Source organism: Aythya fuligula, chromosome 1 (genome assembly GCF_009819795.1).
Source record: "Aythya fuligula isolate bAytFul2 chromosome 1, bAytFul2.pri, whole genome shotgun sequence".
In the NCBI taxonomy this organism is placed as follows: Eukaryota; Metazoa; Chordata; class Aves; order Anseriformes; family Anatidae; genus Aythya; species Aythya fuligula.
The window spans coordinates 162,184,406-162,202,698 of NC_045559.1; the positions used below are offsets into that span (position 1 = coordinate 162,184,406).

An 18,293-nucleotide genomic window follows, 5' to 3' on the forward strand; every position below is an offset into this window, starting at 1 on the left:
TCAGTTGAAAAGTTTGAATTTTGCACTGGTTCTGAAACCTCAGAGTGTAATAGTGACTGATGTTGAACCACAATTTAAACAAAGTTTGAGTTTGTTCTGCTTGTACAGTACATGTTCTGTACTGGTAATGTGTAGTTGCTTGTTTCTTCTTCATCTTGCCTGAGGATGCTCTCCTGTGGCATCCCTGTGACAAACTGTTTTCAAAATGTGTGCTACTGTGTTTAAGATACACACACACAAATAGATCTCTTTTTTTACTTTACCCATCATTTTGACTATTTTTCTATTGTGATTAAACTTTTTGCTCCTGAAATGGAGGCAGAAATATCACATTACAGTGACTTGACCCACTGATAGGGAATTATACAAAATTCCTGTTGATGTCAAATGAGAATTCTGACTGTTGAACCGAGTAAAATATGGTCAATTTTATAGAGTCTATAAAACTGCTGGGAACTGCCTTGCAGAACTTCTTTTGAAAGTATCTTACGTAATTTTACATGACAAAAATCTATTTTTTTTCTCTGAAATTCTGCTGAAGCTTTCATGTTGCTTAGGTAGATCCATATTAGCACACAAAAGATGGATATAAAGATGAAACTCTAAATATTTTTTCCCATAATTACATCTGCACTATTGTCTACAGCAACACCAGCTCCTAGATTTAGATTACGGGGCTTGTATGAAGGCTTTTTGCATCCCAAACTCTGTGTGTGCATATATGTAAAATGTGTCTGTACTCTCTACATCAAAACTTGGAATTGCATATAATACAGTTTGATATTTCTCCTTTGCACAGACTAAGTCTTTTAACAATATATGATTCCTGTTAGACATGTGTTCCTCTGTGAAACAGTAAGGTGAATGAATAAAGTTATAGCATTGTTTACAAAGAATGACATGTGTTGGAAAAATCAATTAAATGTGAAAGAACGTAAAAGAAACAAAACAATAACAACAAAAAACAATAGTGTATCTAAGCATGGCCTTCAGTGAAGGAGCTAAGGGACCAGATACTTGTCTACTTGCAATTTCAGTTTACATTGCTGTCAGAGCACAGATGTGTTGAAGAGGTGCTTTTTGATCTATCAGTGAAGAACATGAAAACAAAGTGAGAACAGGTCAAACCAGAAAGAGAATATGGCAGGAATGATTTTGGTAGTTATATTTCCATGCTGTCAAATAACTCAGTACCATATCAGTTTGCTCCAAACATCTTTTTTAGAATGACCAGTTAGGCCTAGTGAAAAGAAACCCCAAATGTCATTCTGGAGATAGTTCAGCACAGCTGACAACATAGATATGACTCTACACTGATTTAGTTCCCTCTGTCCTAGACAGTCTTCCAACACTAGTGCAGTTGGCTTTGCATCCTCAGGCATCTCAAAGTATACAACAAATTCTTCCGTATTATGCTATGAAAACACCACCTTTCTGGGCTGAGACACATTATTTTGGACCATCGGAGCTGAAAACAAACAAACAAACAAAAAAACAACTAAGAGTATAATTATCATGTTCCAGGGTCACAAGGCCCCCATTGCCATAGAACATAGATAACTGCAGGACCAAATGCTGTGCATTGTGAAGGTGGCCAGTTGGCCTTAAGGGGGTTATTCCTTAGCAATGTGCAACATATGTCATCTCTATTCTTTCATAGGAGATGAGAAGAACCACTCAAATCTTGATAACACTGTACATCTATCTCATTCATGAACCCCAACAGGTTTCATAGCTATCTGTTTTGCTTATAGTATTTGGCCAATGCATCTTCCCATATGTTTATGGGATTTCAGTCAAACAGATAAAGGACAGGAATCATCATATCTTGTTTCCAAAGTATGCATTACTTTATAAACTACGAAAAGAGTCAATATCTCTCCTTCTTCTTCTGCCATCAGAATAAAAATATAACTCTAACTAGAAACCTATACTGAGAGGTGTGTTCAGGATTATATATGCCATTTGAATGTGTGTTTCCCTTTCAGTCTGAGTATAGGCACTTAGTAGAGAAGCTAAGAAGTACATCCTTCTCCATGTCATTTCTCACACAATGACTTAGGTAGCCCTTTGCTCAGTATTTTGTTTTTTCTACATGTTTTTAGGTACCTAGTTCTTCCTGTACACTCTATGAGCAGTGACAATGCTGGAAGTTATAACTGTAACATGGATCTCATGCCCCCTTTTCGATTCTAGCTAGTAAATTTGCTAAGAAATTATCTTTAATAATGGAAGACTCAAAAAATCTTGGACTGCAAAAATAGATTAGATGATAGTCTTATTTTGTGTTTGTGTTGTAATTCTAAATTATAGCAAAACGAATATAAACTGCATGGAGAAATATCAGATGATGAATACTATTCACTCTACAGATCTCTGAAAGCTGACAGAGGAAGTGTATGGAAGTGCACCCTTGCTGCTGTTTTTCCTGAGCATTCACTACTGGCAATTGTCAGGGGCAAATCGGAGGAATGTCCAGTCTGAAGTAAAGCAGCCATTTTAAATATTTTTAATAAACTTGTGGAATATTAAGATCACAAAGTTTCTCAGAAAATGGTATAAAAGACCTATAGTTGCTGTCTGTGGCGGAGAAGATGTGGAGACTGCTAACATAAGTACAGTTTTCATGTTTTCAGTCAAAATATTCTCCATGTCCCTCTTTAGTACATAAAGTGGGATTAGCCAGCCAGCAAAATAAAGAAATATGACTAATCTTAGATGACACTTCTGAGGAAAGCTTCTGCTAAATCTTATGTGCCTCCTGAAGAGTGGAAATGCTTGTGGGTGCCTTTTTTTTTTTTTTTTTTTTTTTTTCTAGCTGTTTTCAAAGTGCTCATAGTATTTGTGCTGTTTTCATCCCATTTCAGCAAAAACTCAGGGATATAAAATAAAAGCTTCAATTCCACATATGGAGATATGCTAAGGATCAATAACAAGAGAAGTCTGAGTTGTATGCCTTTCTGTGTTTTATCAGGTTAAAAGCTCATTCTACTTTTTCAGTCCATTGCCAGTGATTTCTGACAAGATGATACAAAAACACACACTTCAAGGAACAGGAGGAATGGAACGCTTTAAAGAAATTTATTCAAAATGATTTCAGATGATAGTTTGAAATGTTTTGGAAAGATGTTGGATTATTTTTACATAGATATTTTCTTGTTATATGGGAAGTGATATTGATTGGCTCCTTTAGTATGATGCTACAGACAACATCAAGCTACAAAGAAGTAGCAATTGTTGCAATATGAAGTTTAACATGATAAACTGCATTTTGAGTGCCCAAATGTAAGGGCCTTGAAAATAAAAAATCAGAACTTGTATGGTATTTCCATGAAACCTTTGTCACACAGTGTAGATTTTCACTAATATACTCATTTGTGCTCTTCAAACTTCCCACTATCCTGCTCCTAGAAATGAGGTTGTCAACTTTTCATAGCTTATCTTTTCACAAGCAGAATATGGTAGAAAGTAGGTGTCAGCAGAATAAGTCACACTGGAGATCTTGTTACCCACAACTTACAACAGGGTCCTGGGGCAAATAGAAAGTATTTATATTAGTTTACCAGGTGATACAGTACTGATTCCTATAGAAAATCTGTGAATGGAAAAATTTAGTTAAACACTATATTCAGAAGATGAAATACTTTGGAAATATTATTATTTATTATTTAGCAGTTTGGGAAAATCCCAATATATGAGGAAATATGTTTGCATGTTTAATTGCTAACAAGATACTATCAAACACAATGATGGGGGGAAAATCTGAATAAACAGAAAAGATACTTTTGTCTTTATCAGGCAGTGAGAACAGTGTTTCAGAATGTTTTGGGGTATGCAGTCCAGAGTCAAGGGAGCTCCCCAGCCTCAGAAGTTACATAGATGTATTGGTGAAATGTCAAAAGCAGATGAGAAAGAAAATTGATCTTGGAAAGAAACCAGAGGATGACATAATCGGTGATTCCAATTTACAGTCTAAGTTGGAAGTGGTAAAAAAAAGAACTGCACTGGAACAAAAATGTAAGTGGCTGTAATAAAAATAAATAAATAAATAGATAAATGGATGAATCTCCTGAATTTGAAATGGTTTAGCTTCATATGCCATTAATTTTGATTACAACTATCTGAAATCAGAGAAAATGAAGGAAGTATTGTGACTGTTCCTTATTCTTCTTCATTCTAGTGTTCTCCTAGCTCTGTATACTGCAGTTCATCATGGTTAGGTCTCATAGTTCCTTTACAAAAAGTTGAGCTAGACAATGTATCTATTAATTAAAAAAAATATATATTTTTAAAATAACACTGTGCTTGTGTGGCTTTTCATGACATATATAAAAGCTGCATATAAAAGTTTATATCATGAACTAACTACTCTCTGTCCTGTGATTAAAGGGCATATGATGACCTCGTGAACCACCCTTCAGACTTTCAGTGCTTCTGGCTTTAATATTCTGTGCTAGATTCACAGAGCTCTTCTACAGATGCTAAGCGTTCAATCCTGAAGGCTCCACTTCATCATCAGGTAATTAGTATTTTCATTAACTTGCTTATTGTCAAGGAAAATGAGCCTTGATCATCTAATTTTTCCTCAATGAGTTGAATATTGTAATATATCTATAATTAATGTGTTTTATGCCACAAACGTGTAATGGAGTGGAAATCTGAGCCTGCTCCCAGCAGTCACTGTCAGTAAATGTTTGATGAATAAACAGAGACTTTCTAATGGGAAATGGTGGCGACTTTTATAAGCAGACACAATAAAGACTTTATTAACATACTTAAGAAGCATTCTGGGAAATAGAATTGAATGCATTATTACTGTAGGCTCCTTTTGTGAAAAGTAAATTTTACTGTCCCCATAACAAATGTTTGCTTGTTTGATGTAACTTGTAGTGTCATTCTTTTATGGAATATCTTTCAGTGTAAATCTGTGAAGCATTTTAAATTAGCTAGATATTCCCTATAGGTCTATGATCTGAAAAAGAATCCCTCTGAAATTTTGTATAAACCAATCACTTATACACCTGCTTGTAATGGAAAAAAACAAAACCAAAACAAACAAACACCTCTTCCCCCATTACCTCCCTCCCCCTCCAAACTAACAGATATTTGAAAAAAAAAATCCAATGGAAGAGAAAATCTTGTTAAAATGAAAAGGTAATGTTCAAAGAGTGAAGAGAACCTAGGGTGGAATGGCAGAGCATTAACAGTGCCACATCTGCTATAACTAAGACTAAATATGTCTTTAAAATGTATTAATTAACAGCTCCAGATGTAATATTACCATGATATAGTAAAGAGCCAGAAGTGTCTCTGAGCTAGTCAGGAACTTATTTAGCTTCTTGGCTGGGTCCAGAATGGAAAGAACTATAATGTCTCAGTTTTCAGTGTTGTAAAGTGTACAGCCTGTGGTGAAGTCAGTGGTGGTTGCAGATGCTGTAATAAGACAGATTTCAGAAAAAAAAAAAAAAAAAAAAAGAAAAAAAAAAAAAAAAGGAAACAAACAAGCAACAAAAAAGAAAAAGTCCTTTCCCTTTCAAGTTTTTTTTTGTTTTGTTTTGTTTTGTTTTGTTTTGTTTTAATCTGGTGTGCTGTTCACCTTCCTAGAACAAACTGTGTCCGTGGAAGATCAATTTACCTAAGAAAGACACTTGAATCACATCTACTGCTTTAACTTACCTAAGTGCAAATTCTGTGCTCTGATTTGCATACAGTCAAGAAGCTTTTTGTGTCATTGATATAATATGACAGAGACAGCAGGAATAAGAAGAGAAGAGAAAGGGTAGAGAGTGGGATGCAGAGACAAATTTCCCCTAAAAAAATTGCAAAGACAACGGTGAGAGTAAGCAGTCTGGCCTTTGTATATCACTGTCTGAATCCCTGCTCTGAGAACATCAGATAGTCTTTTCTCTGATCCACCATCATCTCCCCAATAATTTCAATGACCAGTGTTGGTAGCCAAAGTCTCTGTGTCATATGCATGATTGTTGATTGTTCCCACTGCAATAAAATTTTGCAGTGAATTGTCTGACTCACAAGGCACAGACACAGGCTGGAAAAGGCTCCCATGTTGCCTGTGCTGCTAGGAGTGGACCAGACACAGCTGGCAAAGGTGAACTCCAGATTATGGTCTGGGATGGGAGCTATAGATGGAGACCTGGCACCATGTCATGCATCTGAATGGCAACTTGCCAGCTATACCTTGTGGAGAGGACTGCGCAAATCTAGGATGTGATGCATCTGTGCTACTTCAGATGTCTACCTTAAGATTTCTGAATCATACTGTAATGAATTATTTCAACCTTTTTGTTTTATTTTAAGGTCAAAAGTTTAAATTTTACATTAAGATGTGTTTTTTTTTTTTTTTTTTACACTGTTTAGACAAAAAATATGATCACAAAATCATAGAATATCTTGAGTTGGAAGGGACCCACAAAGATCATCAAATCCAACTCCTGGCTCCACACAGGACTGCTTAAAAAACAGACCATATGTCTGAGGGCATTGTCTAAATGCTTCTTGAACTCTAGCAGTCTCAGTGCCATGACCTCTTCCCTGGGGAGCCTGTTTCAGTGCCACATAGCATGGGTCACATAACATTATTAAAAAATATTAATTCAATAGGGGAAGTCATTACTTTGTCTTTTCATCCTAATTTGGTGGAAAAAAAAGTCAAACTTCTGTTCAGACTAGTTTTCTTGTGGGTATAAAAACAGAAACAGAAGTTTTGATACAAGTAAATCCTGAGACAGTGCTACTTTGTGTGATAGATATAAATGAGATTTACAGGAAATTTCCAGAATTAAGGAAAGAATACATTGTCTACTCTGGTGTATTTCAACTGACCAACTGTAGGTGTTTGTTACATCTACCTTTAAACTCCCAGATCAATGAAGAGACACTGTTGTCTGTAGGCTATCTATCTCATCCTCTTGTAGATCTCTATAATAAGCCAGATCTAAAAGTATGAATTTCTCTTGACCTCTTCACTAATTTAAGGAGAACCAGAAGTCACTCACTCAGATATTGACATATCCTTAGTAGACCTTTACACTTAATCTAAATCATAGAATTATTTAAGGTTAGAAAAGACCTCTGAGATCATCTGGTCCAAAATTTAACCTAGTACTGACAAGTCCACCACGAAACCATGCTACTAGGTGTTGCATCTACATGTTTCTTCAAGACCTCCAGTAATGGTGACTCAGCCACTTCCCTGGGTAGCCTATTTCAATGCTACACAACTCGTTGAAAACAAACTGGTCAAAACATTACGAATTTGATTGCAGAAGACGTTTTAAAATGTCAGAGGATGAAGTTGTGAGACTGATTTTTTTTTTTTTTTAAATGTTGATCAGACATGATCCTGCCCTACAGCAGCACAAGAAATTTCAGTTAAGGTATGCAGCAGGGGTGAGATGTAGAAGAGTTTATACAGGGAATTTTAACTGTGGCCTACAAGGTTTTTCCAGCAAGCAGGTTCTTCATCTGTCCTAAAAGGGATTTAATCAAATTAACTCCTGGAAGATAATATTAAGAAAATAAGTGAACATGGCTTAAAGGTGTGTTCATTTCACCTACATTTAGGCACCCAGATGGGAATCCAAAATGAGATGTATAGTCACTGAAACTTCATCTGGAGAAAGCTTAAGACCTTCATATCCAGTCTTCATATGTGGCCTATTTACCTGAGATCTTAACAGCTAAAACTGGAAATGAAAACCTGAGCTCTGAGGTTTGATAACCATGACCTCTGACAAGTATAGTTTAGCTAAAAAGGCCAAAATATATTTTTTACATTGGCTGAAATATCCATATTAAATTTTACAGAAATGTGTTTGTTTTTATGTTTGTTTGTTTATTCACTGTCCATTGCAATAATCCAGATGGATGAGGTGTTTTAAAACAGATGGAAAAAAAAAGGAATATGAAAATCCGAAAATCAAAACTCAGTAAATCATTTTTAAAGTATACTTTATCATAAACAGCCTAGTATCATAAACAAAACCACCTAATTTAAACAGCAGTCCAATTTTCAGAATGTTGGAGGCAGGAAAGTTATGTACTCTTCTGAAGCAAGAAAACCAATTATGTAAGATTTTCTGACATATCTATCTTCAAGCTAGTGTCTAGGGTGGAATCTGGGTTATTTTGAAAGCAGAGGGAATTTTGGCAGGGTTTTTGTTAAAACATTTTCACAGCAGCTGGGATTACATTTATATTCTTCAGTTATGACATGTGATAGCATACTGAATTGTATAGGAAATATCTGAGAATTTGCCCCATGCTTCTCTACCAGCTTAACTGCAACCTTGTTATCCCGTACCTGAAATGAAAACAAACAAACAAATAAATAAATAAGTGAAGAAAATATTTTGCAGGTCAGAATTGGCTATTATCACAACTGATAAAATCCACATATGTACTTTTTTTCCCCACTAAAATTACTAGAAGACAACAGACCATTGAACATCAACAGCATAAATTGGAAGCATATTGCTGTTCTCCATTGTGATGCTTCTGATCTCAATATTGACACCTTTTATTTTCTCATTTACACTACCATTACTAAATGTAATACTTGATCCTGTCTTCCAATAAAAAATACACATTTTTCTATTGCCTTCATTAATCTTTGGTATTTTTCTGGACAAGCCTGAGATTTAGTAAAATATTTATCTTTAGAAAATATATTAGAGTTTTTATAAAAATTCTTTTTATATGTAGTGTTCATAACTATTTCTAGACATTTAATAGCTTAAATGACTTATATATTTAAGATTTTATTGAAAGTGCAAGTTAATGACTTTTATGAAAAATCTTCGTTAAGATGTAGGCCAAACAAATATGTCAGTGGAAAACCAAAGTAATATGGTGTTTTCTATTTCACTGTAAAAAAGATAGAAAAGAAAATGAGGTTGGCAAAATAAAGCATATAAAGGCTAGATATCTGTGTCCTGAGGCCATCAGACACTTCCCTAATGGACTACAGAATGTGTAAAATAATTAATCATGTGGAGAAGGTATTGCCAGGGTTAGAGATGGGGTCTTCAGCTTTTAATGGAAATGCTTTGTGATTGAGCTGGAAAAAAAACTTCTATAGTTAGAAAAAGAGGGCATCTGTCATATTTATAATAGTTTAGGAGTACGATAAAATACCAGACATGGGTTAGCACTTTTATTTTGTGGAGTATTAAAAGTATACAGGAAAAGTACAAATATGCACTGAACCACTCTCCAGGGTAGCATTTCTAAATTTCAACAAGAGGAATACCTAAAAGGTTAAACTCTGACTATGTGGGGTCAGATTTCTTTCCTCACCATTACGACTACCAAAGTAATACATTGACCTGACTAATCCTTCTGTATATACTTTTTTTTTTTTAATGTAGTGCATATTCTATCTGCATGTTTGATAGGTAACTGAGAGAGTGAAAAAAGGATCATTTAATATATTTGTTTGCTAGAGGACTGAACACAATGCTAATTTAAAATTATAATAATATTTTTTCTTTAAAAAAGATCGCTTCTGTATTTACATACAAATTTTACAGCCCAAGGACAATATTAAGATTAAGACTGAAGAGCTTAGAAGAGAAACACAGTTAGGGTTGCTTATGAATGTGAAATCTACATCTGTCCATCTGGTGGAGACACATTATGGTACAGTCTTTAGTAAGATGATCTGTAACCTATCCTTTTTCACAGGATACCTGCCTCATTTACTGTATGGGATGAACAATGTTCGTTATGTGAGCAATTCCTTTAAGTTCTGTTGCATCCCTATAGGTCAATGAATTCACCTAATTTGTATTCTTCTGAGGTATTTAAATCACTCATTCAACAGTCTGGATGTCCAAACTGAGGTGGCTGACATCTGGGTTTTATTCAGAGCTTGGACATTTTGCAGTGCTGTGTATGCACAAAATAGAAATCCCAAACAGTTCAGTTGAAGAGATTCTCTTCAGAACTAGCACAGATGGAACTGGGAAGCATCAGACTGGATGCTCAAAAAAATGAGAGTACAATCCACTGAAAATCATCAGTTTGAGTATATTAGTCAACAAAAGAATGACTATTAGCAAAGAGGCTTGAAAATGCAAGAGGTACCTATCCGTGCAGAAGATTTATTAGAAGCATCAAGGGAAATATTTAAATGTTTCCATCTGAATTTTTGGGTACAGGTTGAATCATACACAGTAAGGAAGAAAGAATTCAAACTGAAATAGTGAGACAGAGAAAATGAGTTATGTATTTATCAATTGTCTTTGCACATTCTGGGACTGTTTAGAAATAGAAATAAAAAGGTTGAAATGCTCCCCCAAAATGAGTTTTTTAGCCCACCTACAGTCAAATAAATATTTTGGTAAAATCTATACTTGTGAGATTTCAACTCTGACTTAATCCAATGTAGATCTGTACTTAATATGAATTATGACCATTTTTGCAATTGGAGGGGAGGGGGGGATTTTATTGATGCATTAGTGGTTTTATCCTACTCAGGAATCAATAAGTTAAATTAGACAGTTAAGGTTGAAGAAGAAATAACTAGCAAAATATAAATATGTTAACATAGCTCACTAGCCATATGTGTATGAAGCAGAGAAAAAATATTCTTATGTAGTCAAACTTAGAATCATATTGCATGTCAGCTCACACTGACTAGACCAAAAGGCAGTATGAGGGGAGTTGACAATGAGACACAAAAGTATTGTTGATATTGCTTTCCAATCAGTTCATCCCATTTGGGACCACCATCAGGGACAGGAGTTCTAATCCTATACAGTAACTCCCCTCACTCTACCTGTAAGGTTAATTCCAGGAACTGGAGTGTCAGGCCACTGTGCATTAACAAGCTCTGGAACATGGCAGAGAAGAGTTAAAAAGGCTGCCCACAGAAGCAGAGCTAAGTCTGTGCCTAAAGGCACTGTGGTTCAGCACGTGTGTACACATTCATACTAGCTTTAATCGAGATGAATGGGAACCACGTAGGTTATCAAAGGCTGGCACAGCATCTCCTTCAGCACAGGCTGCACACCTGCACAGCACTCAGGTGCTTTCTCATGTAGCTGCTGTTCCCTGAATCACTTGTTGCTGCACCTATATTCAGACTTAGCTGTATCTGCTCTAAGCATCATTCCCCAAAACAGAGCAGGCAGGATGTAAGCATGCAGTTGCAGGCTCTGGGCTTTAGATGAGAGGCGATTCAACATCTCTAACACAGCTGTGAAGAAGGTATCTGATGTGCTTGAAGTCTGGGTGATGACGGTCAGTATCCAATATACTGGTGATGCAACTAAAGTATGTCATAACAAAACATGTATGTGTGGGCACATGTATAATTGTGTTTGCTTGAATTCTTAACAAAAACAGATAAAGGAGAGGGTCAAGGTCCACCAGCACTGATGGACCTTAAAATGCAGTGGTGTGAAGGCAAAGGAAGTCTGATGTCTGAATGTCACAGCTGTGGTCCAGTGACAGACAGGCTGGGGCAGCAGAGGCTAAAAGAATGGTCATATGATGGTAGGTGATGTGTCAAGGGGGTACAATTTATTGAAAAGCAGATCACAAAGGAGAAAATCCTTCCTGCATATTATTAATGCTATTGATTGATTTATATAGTGCATTTCTTAAGCAAAGCTCTTTATAGAATTACAAACTATTAAAGCTGAGTGAATAACTCACAATGAATAATTTATCCCATGAATTTAACCTTTCTTTCAGCTCATGAAATAGCCACAAAGAGATCACTATTTCCTTAATTATTCAATGATTTTTTTTTTAATGAACTTTTAAAACACTGTGAATTGATCACCAAGAATGTTCTGATAACACAAGGTAGCCAATGTGTCCTCGGGTCCTGATTGTTAAGAGACAGCCATACATGTGGCTAAGAAAAGCCCGTGCACTATCCTATGCAAATCTGGTGGCTTGAGGTATGCATTGTCTGCACAGCTCAGCGTTTTGCAGAGATATCTGAGCTATCTCTGAATAGGCACAGTTTTAGACAGAAAGCATGACAGCTGTGGCAATGCAATGTTGTAACCTGCTATCCATTCCTCTACATACCACAAGACTCATAGCTGCTACTCTGGGATGCTGACAAACATGGGTACATGGAGCAGTAGGGTCTTGTGGAGACGGATGAGACCTTGTGAAGCCTCTCAACAGTGTTGTGCAGCTCATGACTACCTATAAATACTTCCCATACACATCAAGACAGCTGGCTATGTACCTGAGCAATCTTTTTTTATTTTTTTATTTTTATTCTTAATCAAAACTAGAACTGTGATTCTAGTATAAGGCACATATTATTTTTTTCAACCCTCACCTCCTTCCAACAGTATGAGTGTGTAAAGCCCTGAATTTCAAAGCTGTGTTACAGTAAAATTCCTCATCTATTAATATTCAGGCAATGAATGTGCAAATTGATTCTTTAAAATATTTTTTGCTAATATAGCTTAATTCCATAAATGTTATCAGAAAATTAACACAAAAAAACAGGGTACTGCAAAATGTGACAAGGTAGCTAGAGAAGTTTTGCACTGTGCGCTTGACCCACAAACCAGTTATCCCTTGGAGTCATTCTACTTCTTTTATATTAATATCAGTCCTCCATGAGGAAAAAAATGAACTAAAAAATAACAGGAATAGCAGAAGCACTATCCAGTAGTTTGTGGAGAAGACAATGTCTTCTGAAAAGGCATGGGAACTGAGATTTCATTAGAAAATATGATGAAGTCTAGGTAGAAGCCTATATTGGCTAACATAGGTAATGCATCTGTAATGCATCTGTAATGCAAATGTCATTTTGGGAAGATAGGGGTAGGTTCTGAAGTTATCTGTAAATCATGGAATCATAGAATCATTAAGGTTGGAAAAGACCTTCAAGATCATCTGGTCCAACCATCCGCCTACTACAAATGTCACCCATTAAACCATGTCCCTAAGCACCAGGTCCAAACTTTTCTTGAACATCCCTTGGGACAGTGACTCTATCACTTCCCTGGGCAACCTGTTCCAACGCTTGACTACTCTTTCTGAAAAGAAATGTCTCCTAATTTCCAACCTAAACCTCCCCCTGTCAGGTTGTGCCAAAGGAATTTAAAAAACTGTTTCACAATTAAAGTTTTATGCTGCACAGTTGGAGAAAAATGAACTTCTAGCATAGCTCTGTGCTCTGGTAATGGACAGTTCCTTTTTAAATACAGGACAAATTTTAAGATATTCCACAGCTACTGTATCCTAATACAACGGCAAACAGGACTGAAGACTAATGCATTTTGGAGCTGCAACTGTGTGTGTGTTAGGGCTTCCTGGTGTTAATACCCTGAGCATGGCAGCAGATTAATAATTCACCTATAACAGCACAGTGCAGATTTTAAATGGAGTAATTCAAAACAAGTTACTGACAATGTCTGTACATTTTTATTTTTTTTAAAAAAAGATAATTTAATTTGGTAGAAAGAAATATGAAATTCTACTCTCAGATCTTTACTGAGCTTCTAGATGGAGAGCAGACTGTCAGTCTTATTTGTCACATAGAATGAGGAGCATAATTTTACTGAAAGATAGCATTAATTGCTCTGTCAGCCCTTTTGTTAAGCACAAGGGAGATCTTTTGGAGTGACCTCCTTGTGGCTAGGTCGATATCTTAAAGCAGTCATGGGCTGACACAACAGATTTCTTTGGGATGGAAGGAAACCTGGATTTCCACATTTGAGGACCAAACTGGACTAGGTCCAGTGCAGCCCTCTTCCTTCCTCCCTATCCCCTAAGTGAGTACAAAATGGTTTTCAGGTTCTCAGTAACAACTTTTGTGATCTATAAATCTATTCTTGTTTGTCCACGCTAATGGATAAAATAGACGTAGACTCATTTAAGGAAAATACCATTAATCTTAATTTCAGTTTGAGGCAGTCTGGATGTCCAAATCAAAAATATAACATAAATAGAGATAAAATATTTTTCTGATGAAATTTAAACCTCTTCTATCAGATCATTATCACCTTTTAAGAAAGTAGCTATGATATGCAATTTTCCTAAAACACATGCTAATTATGATAATATGTCATTCTCATTTTAGCAAGCTAAACAATCCCTCTACTTTCATAATATTTAAATAGTCAAATAGATAATTCTGGATACCTGATCACTGTGCACTTCAGATGTTTAACAAATGTTATGAGCGTAAGTGTGCATCTCAAATGTATATTCATATTGTTGTGCATAGAGTAATGTGTCTTCTGGGTCCTATTGTAAACAAGCTGTCAAGCTTAACTGGGTTAGCCTGTAAAAATATCTTTCCATAAATAAATTGGAAAAAAAATAATAACAAAAAAAGCACACCACTCTAGCAGCCTCTTCTAATGGACTTGATCAGAAAATGCAGGGGGGAAATATAATAACATGATAATGTAGTCTTGTGTACATTGTCTCTCAAAATGTCAGTACTTGTAACTTTGGGATATAGTCAGCTTTGGGCTACTTTTCTTTGTTCTGTGCTTGATGATGTGGAAAATTCCAGATTCAATTATGTCCAGTCACACCCAGTTTGTTATTCATCTATTCTAGCTCATTCATGTCCTGCCAACTTAGATATAACTAAAATTATCCACAGAGAGATCAAGAGTGCATTTGCCTGCAACATGTTCAACACTGCAGTAGCAGAGCAGAAGCATGACAGCATCACAAAGAAAAAGTGACTTTTTCAGACAGCTCAGTACCTGAGGAGGATTAGAAGTAATGCACAGAATCTAGAGATTATTCCTGATGAAATTATAAAAGTGTTAACAGAGATCAAATATAATTTATTTTGGCTCCTTTTCTAAGTATGAAATCTCTGTTGCTGTGGCTGTTTGTTTCTTCTCTGTCACCCTCTTTGATCTACTCTGCTTTCTCATACAAATACTGTATGTAATTATGACACTTATGCCAACCTTTAAAATAAAATCACTTTTGTTTTGAGGAGGGTTACATAGTAGTACTAGACTTCTCATAAACCCAGAGTAAAATGCTCTGACGTTCTAACAGATGACAAAATAATTGTTTATATAAAATTTATTTTAGAACTTGCTAATTAAGAATATGAACTGCTTCCATTAAAAACTCCAGTTTAATTGCTCATTCTTTTGAAATTGTTTTTGTTGGTGGTAGTGTCTCTGTTTTTTGTTTGTTTGTTTGTTTTGTTTTAATAATTAGCTTGATTTTTTTTTTTTTTAATTTATAAAATATTTTGTTTTCTAAAGTTCCTTGTGAGGAAGGTAGAGTAAGAAAGACAATTTTCTCTCTTTTCAAAGGAAGTTTAAAAACAAGTAAACTATGGTAATAAAAATTAAAAAAAGCTCTCCAGTAGGGACAGCCTTCAATGAGGACTAGATGATGGGCATTTGAAAACAGATTCTGACACATTTGGAAGATATTTCAGACTGCTTTTTTTTCTTAGTATACATTAGATCTAGCATCTGAATGACATTAGATTTAACAACTGAAAAGTTTCTGTTCCCATATCTATATCATGAACTCATGCTGACAATGAGTTTTGCACCTTCCATTGCAATCACTGCTGGTTTGCCTTCATCTTGGATAGCCACTGATGTTAACACAAAGATAAATAGCAAGCCACCTTTCTGACTAAATAGACCCTTCTGAAGCAAATATGCATAAATTTGCATGAATATTGAAAAGTGCAGAACTACAGGGATTCAGCTGTTTTGTTAACAGTGGACCATAACAGAAAACATAATGTAACAGGATGGGAGTGAGGTTTTCACATCCATTGATATACTCTAAAAATAAGAATAAAGTTGCTTAACAAAGTATAATTATTCCTCTTAAGAGTTCATAAGATTGTGACTTAAAAGGTCTGTACAGAGCAGGAAGCTCCAAGATAAACATTCTCTAGTTGGGATTCAATATCAAATTTCACAATTGATACTGAACAAAGCTAAAATTGGGTCTGATGTTATTTCTATCTTTTAAAAGATTCCTGGAGGCTTCATCACCATATTTTTTTTTCTTTTTGCCAACATTGTGCTGCTGTTTTTATTTTTTTATTAATTATTATTATTATTTCTTTCTGTATAGTACTGCACTGTATAATTAATTTTAAATACTTTCATGCTGTTTTTGTTGTCCAGCCTAGGAGCCTTACTGTTGCTCCTCCCCCTACCAGACACACACACACACACACAAAAACCAAACAAACACCACCAAACACTTATCACCAAATAAAAAGCTCTTCCTCGTTTCTCTACCATCTGAATGAAGAAATGTTTGGAAACAAAATATGAATAACACAGCTATGCTAAATGCATGGACCTTCGCTTCCCTTGGCTTGATGAATGCAATTTTGTCTGCCCGTGCCACATACCAGTTATGCCCTGAGGTACTAATGTTATGTCACATTATGCAATATTCCTGAAGTAAAATGTAGAATATCCTGAATTGGAAGAACCCACGAGGATTTTTGAGTCCAATTCTTGGCTCCACACAGTACTACCTAAATGTCTGACCAAAACCATATGTCTGAGAGCATCATCCAAACACTTGAACTCCAGCAGCTTGGTGCCATGACCAGTTCCCTAGGGAGACTGTCCCAGTGTCCAACCACTCTCTGGGTGAAGAACCTTTTCCTAACACCCAGCTGGACCTTCCCCTGTCTCATCATTCTTTTCATGGAATCCCAGAACAGTTTAGGTTGGAAGGGACCTCTGGAGGCCATATGGCCCAACGCTCTGCTCAAGCAGGGAAACACCTAGAACAGATTGTCCAGGACGATGTCCAGGTGGGTTTTGAAGACCTCCAAGGAGGGAAAATTCACAGCCTCTCTGGGCAACCTATTTTAGTTCTCCATCATCCACACAATAAAGTACTTCCTGATGTTCAGAGGGAACCTCTTGTTTTCTGCTTTGTGCCCACTGCCTCCTGTCCTGGCACAGGGCACTATTGCAAAGAGCCTGGCACTTACGTGTATACATCTACATCTACATCCTGCACCCTCCCTTCAGATATTCATGCACATTGATAAGATCACCCAAGCCACCTCTTCTCCAAGCTTAAAAGCCCCATCTCTCTCAGCCTCTCCTCATAGGCAGGATGCTCCAGTTCCTTGATCACCTCATACTTTTCATCCATCAACACCCTGACTCTTTTGCATCAGGGCTGCTCTCAATCCATTCTCCACCCAGTCTGTATTCATGCTTGTGATTACCCCAACACAGATGCAGGATCCTGCACTTTGTCTTGTTGAACTTCAAGAGGTTTTCACAGGCTCACTCCTCAAGTTTGTCAAAGTCCATCTAGATGGCATCCCTTCCTTCTAGTGTGTTGACCACACCACTCAGCTTGGTGTTCACAAAATTCTTGAAGATGCATTCAATCCCAGTGTCCATGAATCCGACAATGATGTTAAATAATAGTGGTCCCAATACAGACCCCTGAGGAACACCACTCATCACTGGTCTCTGCCTGTGCACTGAGCACTGACCACAACTCTTTGAGTGTAACCATCCAGCCAATTTCTTATCTAACTCCATGGTCCATCCAGTGAATCCATGTCTCTCCAATTTAGAGACAAGGAGATTTAGAGGATCTTGTGTGGGACAGTGTCAAATTATTTATCTTGTGAAAGGTTCAAGAAATGTCTCCTTTCCTTTGTACTATTTCCAGTGTGGTCAGTTGCTGGTCCCTAATGCTTCCACAATGCAAAGGGTAAATACTGAATTTCTGTAGACCATTCATGTTGCCATTCATTCTATGTTGCCAGCTTGCATTGCTCTTTCCAGTCCGAACAAGCACTACTTTCCCTGTCTCTGGTTAGTAGAGAGTCTTTCACTCCAACCATCCTATCTCAATTCTCACTTAATCCTGCTCTAACTCTGCTTCCATTTCAAGCTCCCCCCTCTTTTTTTTTTTTTTTTTTTTTTTTTTTTAAATTATCATTTTATGACTTTGCCCGTGTTTGCAGCCAGCTTTAGAGTGAATGTGTCAGTATTAAGAGGACATAATACAGGCAGGCTGTGAAGCTCTGTTGTCTTTCCTCTTTCTTCCTAGGTGCATATTTTGATGGGAACAACTGCAAATATGTTGTTTGTTTCTGTCATGTCCCACCATCTCTTTTGACCCAAGTACCCATGCCTCCCTGCCAACAATGCAGGATTGTCGGTGCATTTGTGTGCAAGAAGGGATTATGAAAATTACTACAGTAATATCCTTTTTAACTGTCTTTATCTTGAAATCTGCAGCCCCTGCTATTCCCATAATGTATTTTAACAGCTTTGATAACAAATATTTCA

General features: G+C 36.4%; 1 long non-coding RNA gene across 2 annotated transcripts in view; it reads left to right on the forward strand.

Annotated features, from left to right (window-relative positions):
* LOC116499407 overlaps positions 1 to 18,293 on the forward strand; it is a 61,692-nt gene that overhangs the window by 27,351 nt on the left and 16,048 nt on the right. For both annotated transcript variants that reach the window (XR_004254234.1, XR_004254232.1), the window contains exon 3: positions 4,390 to 4,519. This is a non-coding gene — a long non-coding RNA (uncharacterized LOC116499407). The remainder of the gene's footprint in view (positions 1 to 4,389; positions 4,520 to 18,293) is intronic.